At 36.2% G+C, this 17,507-nt stretch overlaps 1 protein-coding gene and 1 long non-coding RNA gene across 4 annotated transcripts in view; one reads left to right on the top strand and one right to left on the bottom strand.

Annotated features, from left to right (window-relative positions):
* LOC100650959 (tyrosine-protein kinase CSK) overlaps positions 1-17,507 on the bottom strand; it is a 26,891-nt gene extending 9,384 nt beyond the window's left edge. Inside the window, exons 1-2 of one of the 3 annotated variants that reach the window (XM_003395921.4) lie at positions 17,323-17,507; positions 13,086-13,128 (exon numbers count right to left, since the gene is read on the bottom strand). The gene's annotated coding sequence lies outside the window, so the exon portion shown is untranslated. Of the gene's footprint in view, positions 1-13; positions 256-13,085; positions 13,129-17,322 lie in introns of those variants that run through there. The other 2 variants (XM_012309144.3, XM_012309145.3) reach the window with 2 other exon arrangements.
* Positions 226-1,558, top strand: LOC125385337. Its single transcript, XR_007224453.1, has 2 exons — positions 226-333; positions 403-1,558. It is a non-coding gene; the product is annotated as an uncharacterized LOC125385337 (long non-coding RNA).

Below are 17,507 nucleotides of genomic sequence, written 5' to 3'. Positions count from 1 at the left end.
ATAACGAGTTTACCATTTTTAAGAATAAACCAACTCTACGTTACAGTCTCCTTTCGCCCACTCTCGAACGTTAACTCGTCCATTCGAAGATACAACATCACATATATCGAAACATGTCACACTCTGCGACTCATAATCATCAGGGAACACGTCGAATCACAAACGATTGCTTCTACAAACTCAGTTACGCTTTTTAATTAAGTGACCATCGATATTTCGACGGAGACACTGCAGAGAGGGCGAGAAACGTTTCCCTGTCGCGGCTGATCGAGCAAAACGACCACGGCGTCCATGGTGCGCACCATATTTAATCGTGCATCCGCGGTGACTGAGGTGAGCATTTAATCAGCCAGTTAACTTAAGTGGCCATTGTTCCAACGCGCGCACTATCCGCTCGTTCAGCCCGCATTATAATGCACTAGACACACCGATAGACGACAGAGACATGCGTGAGAGGTGAATCATTCCGCGTGTATTTTCGAAACGACCAGCAAACCATCGTCAACGAACATGCCTGGTGCAAGCATCGTCACTCGAACCAACGTCTCGTCTGGTTTCTTCTGTTTGCGTGCGTTCGCCCGATGTTCTTAGCCTTCTCGCATTCGTGGAAAACGAATACAGTTTCCGACGAAAGTATTCGAATATTTGTTTAGTAACTTGTATAGTATCGTAATGCCTATTGCAATGCGTCATATGACGAGTCTTATACGGAACATTATATGGAAGAACGTTAACATTGTAGCGAGACTCGAACTCTCACGATTATATTCGTGAGGTTGGAGAGAAATTTGAAGATGAACATAGAAGCTACAAGATGCATAGTGCAAGAGATGATAAAAATATTAAACTGCCGAGAGTGAGAGAAAGTCGAAACTTTATTAACTAACGAGAGAGAAACGAAAACTTTATTTTTCTGCGACTAGGTATGATATCGCGGAAAGATGAAAGTGAAAAATGGGACAGGGATTTGACGATCAGAAAAATGATCACCGTATTACGATAAATTCGTTAAATTTTCTTTATGATTTTATAATACGACGTAAAAGGATACTGAGAAGATTCTATTGTGAAAAGTTTCGCTCGCATAGTAAACACCGTGAGTCACATGCGTCCCACGTGATACGCTGTTTTCTTACGAATCGTCGACATTCGCGTACGCTTTTCGATAAACGTCAATATTTTCATGAAAAATGTTCAAAGAAAAGAAAATATCGGAAGAAAAATAAGAAGATTGGAAAGTTGAAGGAATTCTTTTTGAAACGTTTCGCGGTTCAAGTGTGCCGCTTAAACATCGTGAATATCAGACGTTGTGGTCACAGTATGCTTGCAAAGCACACCAAGGTTTAGATTACCATTTCCTATAAACTTTGCTGCGTTTTGTAATACTGAGACACTTCGTGACACATAGAGGAATACTGAAACGTCGGTTCAGCGGTTGCACGACGGGTTCGCGAATGGAACAATAGAAGCAAAGATGTAAAGATTAGAAATCTACTTTTGTGTTAACCGTATTAAATAACTGAATTGCTTGCGATCAACATTTCTGGATAGATAAAAATTCGAAAAATATTTGACAGTTGACTTGGTCGTAAGGAAATTCCGAGGAAATTGTTAAATAATAAATAACTTGTATAAAATCGTATTTCAAAGGTAGAATCAACACATTCGCTACTAAAAAAAAAAAAAAAAAAAAATAAAAAATTATTAAACTTATCTTAACACGCTATCCGTTGCCTTTTTCGTTTCTCTCAATTTAAGCCTCACTTTCTCGAAGTGCGCAAAACCAAAAACGCAACAATTGCGCCACGCAACGTTATTTATAGATAGTGAATAAATTGCATAATTAGATAATTGAAGCGGCGCAACGTATGTATCGATAGCGACAACAAACAACAAGAAATTATACGAAATAATAACAATTGCGATAATCCTTCAAATTCTTTCTTAACGCCTAGTTGTAGCTAAAAATACGAGCTACGCAGCTACGATGCAGGATTGCAATGAAACGATGACTTAACGATTATTTCTTTATCATTGATGATTTGATTTTTTAGAGGAATCTGGTTGTAACATAGACGCAATATATATGTTTGTAACGAACATGTGAATAATAAAATGTATGCAAGAGCTACTTGCGATTCTATTCAGAACATTTCTGTTTCATATTCAGAACGTAGAATACTCTATTATATCAAAGGGTTTCTAATGAAACGCTATTGTCTGCAATTTGAACGAACACGTGTTCTAAGAAATAATTCGATCGATCACGTATGTAATACGTACGTATCTCTATCGTTAATATAACCAAGAATAGGCAATCTGTTGCTATAGAAAAATCAGCATCACGGGGCTAATTTTACCACGAAGGATCCTTCAAGACCTAAAGATACCACGCTAAACCGTTCTAAATTATATAGCAATTTATGATCGTAATTTTTCATTCTTTTACGTCGCTAATAATCCATGCTAATTGATATAGATTACGACTATAAATAATGAAAAAAAAAAATGAAAAGGAACGTCTACAAATTTACTAACAACTGGAAAATTACGAATCCTTTCTTCGGTACTGGAATTTGGCGAATGTGTTTGAAATTCACGATACGTATATCGCAAAGCAAAATATAGAGAATCATCCTCGTGCATCCTTTTCTGCAATAAAGCTTCGTCTATCTGATCCTACAAAATGAAATTCCGTCGTTTCCTGCTGAATAATCGGGGGCAACATCGACGAGACAAATCTGTTGCACGATCAAACATTGAATAATTCAACTGGAGTTTATCCTTGGTCGGTGTCTATGACGAGCGCGTTATGTCACGCGAAAATATATTGCGCGGCCGGACATACTAATACAAGAATCCTCATTACGTAAGTATGAATAGCCACGTTTTATTGTCTGGTTTTCGAATTTTGAGCAAACCGTGTCGCGCGTCCACCGTGGAATCGGACTTTCACATCGAGTGTCCTCTCGAGCTAAACCCAATGCGTTCATTCAACAAGCATTTTACAGCGTAATTATAGAGTAATTATAGATTATCGTGTTGTTTCCGATATCGATCTCTTTCAATGTTTTTACACATATCATTTACAATGTTCCAAGAACAATTAGTTTTCACTTTCAAGTAAAGAAATGGGGACAGTATGAATATGACACCCATTGATCGAGTTATAGAATCACAGGTCATAAAAAGGTCTTCATAGACCTTCATCATTTGGGAAGGGCTACTTTGATACGAATAAAGTTGTATAACACGTTTATTAAAAATATATATGTATGTGTGTGTGTGTATATTTTAAAAAAATTATATTTCGATTATTTAACATTCAACGTGTTAAGAGTATTTGACACTGAGAGGATTAAATTAGCTATGTATCGATACGTGTTACATACGAAACTGTTGCTTTTCGTCGGCTTGGTATAAAACGCGCCGAATCTTTAATGAAATTTCGTGGAATCGTATCTCGATGAAGGTAGCCCTTTTTTATAGAGTACATAAAAACTTTGGCGAGTCACTGTATTTATTTGCACTTTTATCCACTAAAACGATTATTTTACAAGGTAGCGTACGATATAATTTAATGGTTTTCTCAGCAAACCGGAAAAACGCGTAATAGGTAGCTATGATTCAGAGAACCTTGACCAAGTTGAGAGTTGAAATGGAATAAATTGAATGGAATATTTGTTTTCATTTCCAATCGTTTAGCGACCAATTAATTAAAATGACGAATGATGTTCGTTAATTCGCTAATTGCAATCTTTATTGAACACTCGTGATCCCGTCATTGGATAATTAAAAAGAAAGAAATGAGAAACGAAAAAGATATAAAACGATGTTCATTGATAAACCAACGAAAAAACGCAGTAAACGAGGTCGGCTTACAAAGTGGCCATTCATTATGAAAGCTAGACCAAAGCGTTTACGTATCAAACGCTGTACACATGTTGTTCAATAGTAACCACAAAATTGATTAAATAGTCGGGACACGGTACATTAAAATTTATTACTAGTAAACGGAGCTGTGAAATTACTCCAATACCCGATAATACTATTAAGTGTGACTAAATCTATTACATACATGTATATCGATCAGATTGTCGCGTTAATATTAGCCGTAGAAGTCAACGAACGAGCTTCGTGAATTATGAATAAATTTCTACGATATCGTAAACTCAAAGTAATTTCACTGTATTGCTATTGCTCCAATAAAACTCAGACAGAAAATCGTAATTTAGGTTTCCCACGAATACTCGTTAAATCTTAAACTTTTTCTTGAAATATACGTAAGAAGTACTTGATCGTGCTTGAATTTGAATTGATCACGATGCTTGAAAATTCACCAATTCTTACGATTCAGGACGCACCCCGTGGGAACAGACAGCCGGTATCTATGCAAATGCTTGCGAAACTACCAAAAGCCTGACGAATTTCTCACGACGAGAATCGTAAGGGAAGCCAACCTCTTATACAGCTGTTCCTTGTTAGCCATGGCAATTAGCGAGAACGAACGGAAATTCGGCGACGTGGATCGCACGCATCAGCGACTCAGGTGGCGTCGAGACCAAGGGGAAGACACAACGTGACCATGGCTCGAATAATAAACTTTCCGATTGCACGCCGATCCGCTGTACTACCATCTGGGAGGACATGCTTACGTAGCATAATTTTTCGTATCGACCGAACGTTTGCTATGATGTGGCGCTCTTCTGTCCCACGCCATTCTGTTGGCTTGGCAACTAAATAATTACGGATTTTGACAATATCAGCTAATGACAAAATCCGCAATCTCTTAGTTGCCAAGCCAATATTTACACCGAGGTATAATCAGAAAAATGGCTTAACTCTCTATAATTGAAATTTTATTTCTTTATGGGAATAAAAATGATTTTAATGATATACGTTATAAAATAAATCAATACAATCATTGCAAGAAAGTTATTCGTTAAATATACATTGATATATATAAATATTCCAACATCATCACGCCATTTTCACGGTCTTCGGCAGATTTCCAAACTCAAACGTCGAGCGGAAAGCGTATCAACACGCGCAATAACGTTCGAAGGAAGCCATTATCCGATCGTAAAAGTTAAGCGCGAAGAACGAGGATGATCGAGTGGAAGTAAAGCGAAGAGTAAACGCGCAACGAGTTCATCTCGCGAGATTTCCAGGATAGACGCAAGGGAAACGATGCGATAGCAGGTATCGAGTGTTGGGGAGGCGACGACGCTGTGTTATTCGCTTTTCACACAAAATACTAGCCTGCAATCCTTTTGTTACGAGCGATAAAACGCGCAGTGTAGTTTCGGCATCGTTTGATAGGGAAGGGAAACGCGGTTGCTTGCTCGCGGCGCAAATCAACTCGTTTCTATCGCAACCGACTAACGAATGGCTAACCATACATCGAACATGCTATCCAGTGGGTCGATTGAATCGCTCGCAGCAAATTCATTGGTCACGATTTGCGAAAGTCGATTCGCGATGGACTCCTAACGCGATACTTACACCGCTCTATAGGTACAAATTTAAATTCCGCCGCCTTCTTTTCATCGTTTTCCACTCAATCGTATTTTTCTAACGTTGAAAGGTATCTCAAGTTCTAACAAAATATGATAAACGTCTTATCGATATATTAGGAAAAATTTCTTTCGTTTTATAAGGAAATAATGGATGCACAACATTCCCGTTTTATATTATTTTATCTTCATTTTGTTCTATAAAAATAAAGATTACAAAAGATTAGATTCGACAGATTAGGTTTCATGTTTGTACAAAGATGCATCGTTGTTAAAGACGGATCTGTAAGAGAAAGACACTTTCCGAACAACCTAATTTCTCCCTTCGATTTTATGTTAAACATCTTCTTAAAGCGTCGCGAATCCGATTGTTTGGTCAAAACGAGACTGACATTGAGATATAGAAATACGAATATCGTAACAGGGTTAAGCTGTATCCCGTGAACTGTTGAGAAAGTTGAATATCTATCTTCTATAATACTATGCATATGCCGCAAGTATTTGGATAGTTGCCATAAAATATTTTTATTGAATATATCGCGTGTATATTATGCGAAGCTTTTTAAAATTTCACTAGCAGAAAGTTGAAACACGGGATTCGTAATATACAATGTCAGACTATATCGCGTCCAAAATCAATCACTGCTCAAGGCTATTGGTGACCGTATCACCCTCCACTATAATGCCTTATTACTTTATCGTTCTATTTCATCTCTTTTCTCTCGTATTTGTCTTACCTCGCGTTCGTTTCCCAGACACAGAAGGCAAGGTTGCACGCTGTCTGTCTAACATGTATCAGGTAACAATCGAAGCGCGTATAGAGGTTGTGAAGGACTGGATCAACCATGAGTTGTCGTTACGATCGAACATCGCAAATACAATACGCGGTAACGCAAATACTCTCGCTTGTAACAGCAGAAAGCTAAGATCGAGTTATGCATGAGAATATGGAAAAATGATTCGCTACGTTGTTCTTAGCAACGCGCTCCAAGCTTATCAAAATCGCTGATATCGTAAGTAGTCGCCGATAGAAAATCTTTGTAAGGATGGCTTTTATTAACTCTGCAAATTTGCGAATTGCCGCGAACCAGCCTGCCAGCAAACGGTCGAAACATCGTCGCCGTTGTCATCGGCGACAGTGGCGTACGCGCCACTGAGGCTAAGTCCCAAGAGAGGAGGTTCGACGTTCGTTTTTCGTCCCGCCAAGGAAAACCGCAAGGTGCCTCGCCCCGTTCCACGCGTCTAAAGATATCAGCTTAACAAGAACGACGGGAAAAAAGAGTAATGCTCGTGACTCTGAGCGACCGTGCCAGCCAGCCAGGCAACCAGGACAAAGTGACGAACACAGGGCGTGAAACGGCCGCCCGTAAAACAGCGAACCAGCCTTTCTTTTAATTTGTAACCGGATAAAGCTAGATCGGTGCGCGAACGTGCAAATTAATTGAATCTGTAATTGAAGGTAATTAGAACTTATTATATCGACGCTGGTACCAGATACTAGGAGGATGCCCACGTTAATTATAGTAATCGAGAGAAGCAAGAGCGTCTAGTCGTAGCGGAGAAAAGCCAGTTTATTAACGGCAAAGTGAATTCTGCTAAATCTCCGCGCATCAAACTCCTCGGCTATTATGCTCGTTGGTATCGCGAGTAATTCATAGACTGAAAGATTTATTTGTCATTGTCAGTCACGTAGGGACGGGCATTTACGAGAAACGCGTGAGAAAACATGGTATTCCGCGAGATTCTCGTTTATCTAGCGATATGGGATTTGCGTTTGGATATAATACATGATCGTATAAATAATGTAAATAATTAAATTAATATACGCAGAGACAAACAACGATACAGTAGAACGACAATTATCTGAAGCTTGTGCCGGGAGATGAACTTCATACAGCTGGAACTAACAATAATCATGTACATAGCCAGTATTGAAAAATTCAATGTTGATCTTACGACAAATGGCAACAAATATTACGACGTCTGTGCACAGATAAACACTCTTGAACTAAATGCATAAAGTATGGTCGATCAAAGATCGAAAGATTACCGCGTTTTTTCCGAGCTGCTCGATCATCTTTAGAAAGAATTCATAAGAATCGGAGCAACAACTCGATAAGAATCGACTCGTTTATAACTGAAGGACGGAGGATAAAAGACGAGGAACGCTTGGACGTTCAGGTAACAGAGTGTTCAAAGAGACAGAGAACGAAGTAAATCGGTTCGACGAGCTACGGAGCATCCGATTGGAAAATCAAATCGATCAAAGGAGCCACGTGCTTTCCACGTACAGGCAGCTTCGACAGCGGGTTATTCATCGTCGACGATGCAACAAGATTTACATTATCCAGAAGGGCAGATCGTGGCAAAGATATCCGACGAAATTCTCGATCACTGAACCAGCGTGTTCCCCTTTTTCGCGTAATTTATGCAAAGCTTATTCGCACCGATGTCTCGTAACTGTGCACTATTAATATCCCTGGCACGCGAGGACAGAAGCGAAACCGGGGAAAGAAAAGAAGAAATAAGAAAAGAAAGCGAGGAAAGAAGAAGAAGAGGAGGAAGAGGAAGAAAGAGAAGGAAAAAAAGAAAGAGGAGAAAAGAAGAGGGCAAAGAGCACGCTCGACAGATTTGTTCGAAGTGTTTCTCTTTAACAGTACACGTTACTGTACCGTGACCAGCCGTTTTCCATCTGGCGTTACTGCATTACCCCGCGGAAGACTGCGCGCGTTTACGATTTCTTACTCCGAGAAACGGTCACATTCTTTCTTCGGCAAGTGTAACGATATCGTATGAAAAACGGAAGAACGGGACGAAGAAACGAGAAAACAGCGCATGTACTTCTTCGGCAAGGAATTTACTAAGGCTGGAAGCGAATAAACACTTGTTGTTCCACAGTTTTATTCGTTTAAGACGTACATATATGTATATGTATTAAACGAGATCTACGATCTCGGAAGATAGTTTCAAATATTAAATTTAGAAAAATAATCTACTCGTACGTGTCTCTGTATTTCTTGAAATCGTGCTTGAGTTAAAGAAAAATCACATAAATATATACAAGTTAGTATATTTGTATCATCAAAGGGGTTAATAAATATAATAAATTCATCAAGAGCGATGGTTATATAAATGATAACTTGTAACGAATTTAAAAGTTTCGAGAATACTCCAATGAAATAATTACAACAATGCTCTCTAATTTCGTAATAACAGTAAGTAGCTGGCAATTTTCTACGATCCGAACCATGACATTTCTTCGCCTTTTCTCAACCATCTTTGCACGAACTTAAATTTCCCGCCACGTTAGAAACCGTGACACGAGCAAACAAAGCAGAATAATCAAGAATACACGGGCAAAGACAATGGGCGCAAAAAAGAGGACAGCTCTCCTTAACAGTTAGGGTATATATGGATTCTAAGCAGATCCTCGTTTACAACTTTCTAACTATCTCTGCCATTGTAACGTAACACGATTCACACGAGACAGAGGTGAATCAGTATCGAAGGCGGTAACGCGAACTTCATAGAGCTCGAACAGAGAGAAGAAAGTATGACGTGACCCAGAAAAATATTAGTCGTGGAGTAACGCGCGTTAAGGTTCGAGGATTGATCAAGTTGGCCGTGCACGAAGAAAGGAAGGAAACGAGACGAAAGTGAACGAAAAGAACATTCGTATAGAGATACACAAATAGAAATAAATAATTTGTTCTTTATTAATCCTGCTGTGGTCTTTGAATTTTTTTATAGTTCGATCTCGCTTGCGTTTGACCCAGGGGAAGACTTGTGATGTTTTAAGAAAATCTCGCACAGTATCGTGCGTATAAACAGGGAAATGCTTATTTGTAAAAAATCAACTGGTATAATTAATACTAATTAATCATGATGCTAACATAACAGTATTGCGAAGATTTCTATTTCTACTTCTTTTTTATCGAATTTAAAAATATATTTCTTGTAGTTTGAAAAGCACTACAGAACGGCTCTCAAATGTTCATTTCGAAAAATATATTTATTAATAATTACAAACTAAACTAGATTGAATTTGGCATAAAATACAATGTACAGGAAATGTATATTTGAATCTTGTACTATGGAAGAAAGAACAGTAATAAAACTTTTCATAATACAATTAGTTCAATTTATGTTTCAGTTGTATAAATAAAAGTGAACACGCTGAAACGTACAGAATATTTCTACCAGCTTGAAGTGCATCTTAATATCTCCAACGATTCCTTTTTTCTTTTATATGAAATTTTCGAATTTTTTGTCTATATTATTTTTAATAATTCTACGCCGCACTCGTGAACGTTTGAAGACGAAGGAAACGAAGATCGCTGGAACGCGAGATAAGAGGAGGTTGCAAAAGCGACTTCGTGTATTTTATAAAGGAGCTTCTTGTTCCGCGGTGTAATTATATTTTAAGAGAGCAATTTCTGGAAACTCGTCGACAGGCTACCGCAGGAAGTCGTTAATATTGGGAAGTATTTCCTAACGATTTCGCAGTATGTTTCTTAATGACCGTGGAGTCCGAACAGAATTGCATTCAGACACGGAAACTCCTTATTCGCATTGACAGGAGATTGAATTAAGAATTCCTGACGCGTTCTAATAGTTATCTAGTCGATCGAGAATATAAATTTACGTCTAGAATAAAATTTTAAGTAATATTCTTTGTGAAAATATACCTCAATCGTCATTTAGATCAATATGTAGATTATTTCTTAAAAGATACATTTCCTTAAGATGTGATAAATGAAATAAAATTGTATCCTTGATATAGAATCGACTACGCACATTTGATTCTCCTGCGGCTGTCTTCTTTTGTATCGATTTTACTTTAATGTTAACCGAGAGAAGGACTTTTAACGTTGCAAGGAAATCGGAAAATCATGTATATAAATAACAATCTTTTTCATATTATCCTCGAATTTAAACAAATGTTAAAAAAAATGAATAAAAGACAGCAATTTACATGAATGTAATAGGAGATCAAAGAAGATGGTAAAATTTTATCGAAATCGTAAACAAAAATAGTACTCTTAGATTACATTTCCGACAGTGAATCACTTTATTTTTTTTACAAAGTTTATCTAATCAAATACGTGCTTTTTACGCGAAATTTCTAAGACGTACCTTGTTCCGCTTTATCATTTACCTTAAAAATATAATTTTTATCAAGAACGCCAAGTATATTAAGAATATTCTTTCGATTATCCAGCTGCAAACAATTTTATCGATAAACAGAAGCGAAAAAATCAGTTGAGCAAACAACCTCCACGATGAAAATCTCCAAATCACATGCTAACGAAACCTTGCACGAGATGTTTCTTTTTGTATGTCGCTACTGGCGATAATGCGTAAAAGAATAAACGCAACAAGCATACGAGAGACATAAATGAACTGCTTTACACATCGTTTTTTTCGTTAAAAAGACGAAAGATATATTAGAATAATAAATACTTTGCAGAAGCTGTCCAATTCGAAAGAATTAAAGCGTTTAAAAGTAAGGAAGGAAATATTAAACAAGTCCTTGAAATTCCTTATCATAACCACGATAAAACCACGATTAATTCCGGTGCAGTTGTCGAATTTTTACGGCGCAATTTCAATTTCGTTTCAATAAGCAGAAGAAACCTTCATTCGTAACTGGTAAATGGAGACGACCTATAAAACTCTAGGAATTTGTATTTTTGTGCTCATCTGGAAAGTACGCGTTGTGAAGTTATTTATCGATGTAATTTAATCATTATTAATACATGTATAAGTCATAACACCGTCTTTCGTAAATTTTTAAACATTCCTAATATCCACGCCATAATACGATGTACACGTAAAACGACCACTATAACAATTACTTTTAACGAAAGATTTACTTTTCACGAAAAATCTTCACATAAGATTGAAATAAGAAGATACGTGTATTAACAACGATTTAATCGAAAATGACCCAAAAGTGGGAAATAAAATATTCGCATTAACGCAACGTCAATATCTAGTGGGTTTAATGAGAAAGCAGATACGTAACGATTTGTCGAAAAGCAACAGATAATCCTACACAGCATGCAGTTTCTACGACGTCTTAATCTGAACGCGTGTAAGATCGATCATAAAGCTGGCAATCTGGAAAAGCAATTCTGTCCTTCGCGAAGTGCTAGATACGTGTATCCGCGAACGCTTTAAATCGCATTTGGGTCACGTTGGATATCGCCTTCGGTTTCGCACTTCGTCTCCATTTGTGGCAACTCGCTCGAATTTAACCGCGCGTCTACATTTTCCTGAAATGCGTCGTTAAAACGCAACATTTCTCGTTTTTGCTTTACTCCGCCAGTAATATGAAATATTCGCGTGCGTAGCCACACCGAAGTGCGATCTAATAATTGTACAATTGTAATAATTGTAGTATCAATTAGTTAACTTCCATCGGTACGAAATAAATTTCCCTTAATAACGTTCTTACGTTATAGAGGAGTTCCATCGGAACGGGAATGTCTCCTTTCTGTGCAAAAAAATGCTGAGTTACAAGGAATTGCGAAGAATGTATCGCTATTCCGAGATTTTTTCCCGAACGCTAAGGCCTGGTAATATGAGTCACGCTGCAATGGCGAGCAGCACTCTTGAAAATCTTACTAATGAGGCTCGATACTGAAATATACAGAGGATCTCTACCGTAACGAGATCTTGATTTTATACGTGATAAAATGATTATCAAATTTAATTGCTCTGGTGCAATAGGATAGGATAAATCTTAGCTTAGAAATTACGAACGAATGGTTGAGTTTGTTGCGTGATATTAAAATTTGCGCTTGTACCTCGATCTAGTCGTGGCATACGCAATAAAGATGTTAGTCGTGTACTCGAGCGAATCATATTATTTAAAAGGAAGAATTTTCAATTTTGTAGACAATTTTAATCCTAATGAACGTACGTTCTATGTATTGCGTATCTTCGCGTTATATTTCCAGAGTTGTCCTTGTACAACAGAATAATTTGTAAAACAGATGCTCTTATATTCCAAAGTTACATTTACACGATATAGTTTGTATAGAAACTATAGAATATGGATCGTCTAGATACGTGGTTCTGCTGACTCGAGATTCTTACACCATACGAGGTCTTAGCTATCATTCTGAAAGTGTCAGTACGTTTCAACGAAGACAATTCACAGTATGTTCGGGATAAAAAGGGGAAATGAATGCAGAATCTCCGATGCATATTTAGATCTATGGTAATTGATATTCGCATAAATACGTATAACAAAGAGTATCGACTTTAATCAATTCTTATGATCTACTCTAATTAACTCGTATTTCGTATGAAAAATAGAAAGTTTGCTGAAAAATAGCCTGTGTAAATGTATCTATGGTAACCTTTGAATGTAAACGTGTGCCGGGCTCGGACATGAAAAGCTTACGTTCCTACAGTAAGGATTAAATATGATATTTATTATTTTTACAATTTTATCTGGTTTACGACTTGATTCGTAATAAAGTAATAAGACACGATAAGTTAAGTCTCCGATAAATCTTTACGAGCTTACAATTTATAAAAAAGATATTCAAGCTTTACCTATATTTTAGATTGATTGTCCATCCTCTGGATACGTTCCCCTCTGAAACAATAATAAAAACGAGTTTCTCATTCAGTTACATTGATAATCAAATATTAAAAGAATTTACATACGAGAGGAATTTTAAAAGTATCGCAAACAAATTCTACTATAAAACTCGTAAAAGAAATTGTTCTCGTTACGCTTAACGAACAGTTGCTCGTAATTTCGCTTGGACTAAAACTAACGAAGTTCCTTGTTAGAAATTCATAAAAAAAAAAAGAGACGATTGCCGGATAACGCGATTTTAAATAGCAAGGTAGATTAGGAAAGAAGCATGTCATAAAAAATTTATTGAATCTAATTATAGGCGAGACTCTGCGTTTCACCGAGATGCTCAATTGCTAATTAAAATATCGAACAAAGCAAAAATAAATGCGACCATCGAAGCAAATAACAAACAGACGGAGCCTTTTTTCCAGGTATTCGGCCAGATATTCGCTTGTGAATTAAATTTGAGCATTTAAAACTCGAGGATAAATGCATAATTATTAACTATGTAAATAAAGTGGTATTATCAGTAGGTTGAATTATAGAGGAAATATGTTTGCTAGTTTTTAATCAACGTGTTTCAAAACATCTTGCATCTACAAAGATGCTAATCTCTTTGCAAACAATTAAAAGAATTCTATTTCGTAAATGTTATTTACTATTATTTGAATAAATTTCAACTTTTATTTCGTTATTACGTTGTACATTATACAAATGCGATGGATAAATCGAAAATATTCAATCGAAGATAATGTTATATCTTCTAAATACTTTTAAATGCTTTTATGCAAAATAGTAAAAAAAAACTCTCATTTAAACGAATCATTTAATTACATCGTTATGCAATTTCCTCCTAACTTGCTTAAAAGTCCTGAAACTAACGAGTCTATTTTCCATCCATAGCAAATGAAAGAATTAAATTACATGTGAAGCAATTAACAATACAATTACAGAATAAACGGCATGTTTTATTGAATAATAAGATAACACTTTTCCTAAATTTCATTATACGATCAGTTTCATGAACTGAATTAAATTTCCATTTACTTTCAATAACTCACATATTCATTACAATCACATACGATCGAGATATACAATCTCGAAAGAAAGGCAAATTGCGAATAATATTTGCACGATGTAAATAAACAAAATCATTATAAACGTGTCATACCTATTTTCCATACTAACTGATGGATATTATATTAACGAGTATAATCTTTAACATTTTTCATAGGCAATTAACATCATTTTTCCAACCAATTCAGGCCACGTATATTTATCCCTTAGTTAAAATATCTTATTTGAATTTCTTTTTCATTTTTTAAGATACGTTGAAATACTTACTACCGGAAAAGGAAGAAAAGTATAGAATTCATATACAAAAGCGTAAAAGTTCATTATTACGAGCATAAGTTGTCTATGAATTCTATTTCAAAAAATGATTCAATTTCGGATTTGTTTTTGTTAGTTTATACAAATTAATGGAAAGTAAAATTGCTTCCTTATCGCGGCTCTTATAAATACAAATAGATCTATCGCTTCAACTCGAGAAATGGAGTAAGCAATAAGACGTAGGAAATAAATTTGTTTCTTCATAAAATTCTACGTGCTAACTGAGTGAATATAATTTTCATAAAGTAATCGATTCCGTTCGCATTTTTCGTAATAGAGAGTAGTATCCGGCAGTTTGATCATTCGGCGCAAACGTCTCGTAACATTCAGCGCAAGGTTGCGGTCGCTCCCTCTCACTCGGCTTCAGAAGCGCTGCTTAAGGCTGAATTAATTAGGTAAGAAACACGCATGAGAGAATCGTTGATGTTTTGGCCGCGAAACAGCACAGCGGGAAACCGCGGCGTTTTTCTTCGTCGGCGAGAAAACGCATCCGTGTGTGTTCGACGCACGTGGAAAAATATAACGTAATAACCCAAGGAGGAAGAGCAGCCCATTTACAGCGTACAATTAAGCATTGTGACTGAATTATTCGACAAGAATACCGTGTACCGTTCGTTAACTGTGTAATTAGCCAATAGTTAATTGCCCGGGTTCGCATGAGCTGCTTCACTCGCCTCGGAAGCGTATTAACCCTTTACACTCCGATTTTGTCCCGGCTAAACTTTTCGATGGTAACTCCAATGTTTTTTGGCACGTCGCACACATGTATAATGAAATTCCAGTTTCAAATGATATGTTGTATTCTTTACACGAAGTTATATTTTTATGGTTTGAAATATTGATCGTTGTGTACTTTATTATTAATCACCAACCGTCTCGAATAATAAAAACATAACTTCCTGTAAAGAATAAAATATATCGTGTGTGTACGTATATATAATATTTATTATTAATTATTAATTTAACTGATTTAAGTTAGGATAGAATAGGAAATCAACGAAAAGTTCTTATAATCATGAAATATTAAAAATTAAAAAAAGACAAATATAATCGAAGTTAGGTCTGTCTTAGTCTTTGTAAATGTAAATATGATATAACTTGTTTTTAATAAAAATAACAGACAATTTTTAAATAAAGAAATTACTTTGTACTAGAAATTAACAATTAAATATTCCCTTCATCTTCGCCAGTTATGTATGATGCTTGCATATTATGTAGATATGTTGTGTACTTTATGATTTTGTGCTAAAATTTTATCACATACAATGGAATTATTAAATTATAATTAATTATAAAATGTGCCTCATTTGCATCATATATTTCTTCAGGAATGTAAGACATTTAAAGCATAGAGAACAAAAAAAATACCTTTTGTTGGCAGTTCATAATTTTATTGAAGAAAACGTCCCTGCACCCCTCATAATGGATACAGAGAAGGGGATAATTTTATGATGGTTTTATGACCATTGGCATCTTTTTAATTTCCGCATTATTCTCTCTTTATTGCTCAATTCATATTTTGTCGGAAATTCTATGGTATAATTATTACTGCTGTAGCTGAAAGATGTACTGAAAGTATAATAACCATTTTGTATGCCTGGGTGGAGTACTTTATGCACAAAGGGTTAATTCATAACACGATAGTTTTCAATCTTCCTCTCTGTGTTTTCCTATTTTATAAAAGGGAATGTGTAATGTCAAACACTAAAACGCGGAAAAAGGACGTATTCAAGGACAGAAAAACCGTGGCGGGAAATTGGAATGCAAAGGACACGTGTACACCTCGACGCGTCACGATTATCGCTGACCAACAAGCTGACAGGAACGTACCGATCAAGCTGTCTCTTTAGGGTGGTTTACATGATTCGAGCGCCGCTTGACATAACAGAAGCTACCCTTTTTAAAATTATATTATAACGTAACGATATTTACATTTTTTGCACGTATTTCGATCAGGTCGTTTCGACTACGTTGGAAAGTATTCGTTGCGCTACATTCGTTTACTGGTACGGCTTCCGATGCGGCATTGCTTCAACGATAGTATGTTTTATACGTAGGCTCCAAATTTAATTATCGATTCTGTTAATAACGTTCGTTAAATAATAGTATAACATATCACTTGTTTAACTTGATACATTCTATGCTTGAAATATCAAATATTTTCGTCTTGTATTGATAATTAACGATAAATGTGAACGTACATGTTACATAATACGTTATTATTGAAAAACAGATTAAACAACAACACAAATATAAATAAAGTGAAAAGAAAGCCCTGAGACAAATCTCTTTTATTTTCAGATCTTGTATCGAACCATAATTAAACGAAATTTCGAAAAGTAAAGTTAAGAGACAGCTCATGGACATCGTGTAACCTCGACAAATCTTCGATACACTAAAAGGATATGTTTCGTGCATGCATGTGCTATTTTTTGCGGAAATGGATGTGCCGAAAGGTAAGAGACGATATTGTCACCGAATCGATACGGAATGTTGGAAATTACAAAGAAACGTGCTATTTCTCTGTCATTCGGTACATTTAGAATGCAAGAGCGTATGTCATTTAAATAACGCCCACTTTTAACTTGAGAAGGTGAGAGTAACAATTCAAAGTATAATCTTCGATCGACGTTAATCACTTGTACAATTGAGAACATTGTTATCACTATGTGGTAGAACGATTAAACAACTATCATCTCGCCAAATATACGCGATAAGAAGACGTTATAAAATCGTAAAATTGATGAAATTTTAATGTATAACAGCATCGCAAGAATTTTATCCTGCGCGCGAATAAATATAAATTACGCTTACCTACTTTATCGAATACTCGGATTTTGTTAGCGGACCTGCGAATAAACACAGGAAGCACAATAACACTATGTCACATGAACGAATATTCGTAAGAACCACTTAAAACAACGATGCAATCACCTCACGAAACGTCACACTCACTTTAGTCGGGCGGCCATTTTGCTACACACAACCCGAGTGAAGAA

Source organism: Bombus terrestris, chromosome 6 (assembly GCF_910591885.1).
Source record: "Bombus terrestris chromosome 6, iyBomTerr1.2, whole genome shotgun sequence".
Taxonomy (NCBI): Eukaryota; Metazoa; Arthropoda; class Insecta; order Hymenoptera; family Apidae; genus Bombus; species Bombus terrestris.
This window is presented reverse-complemented; position numbering and strand designations above follow the sequence as displayed.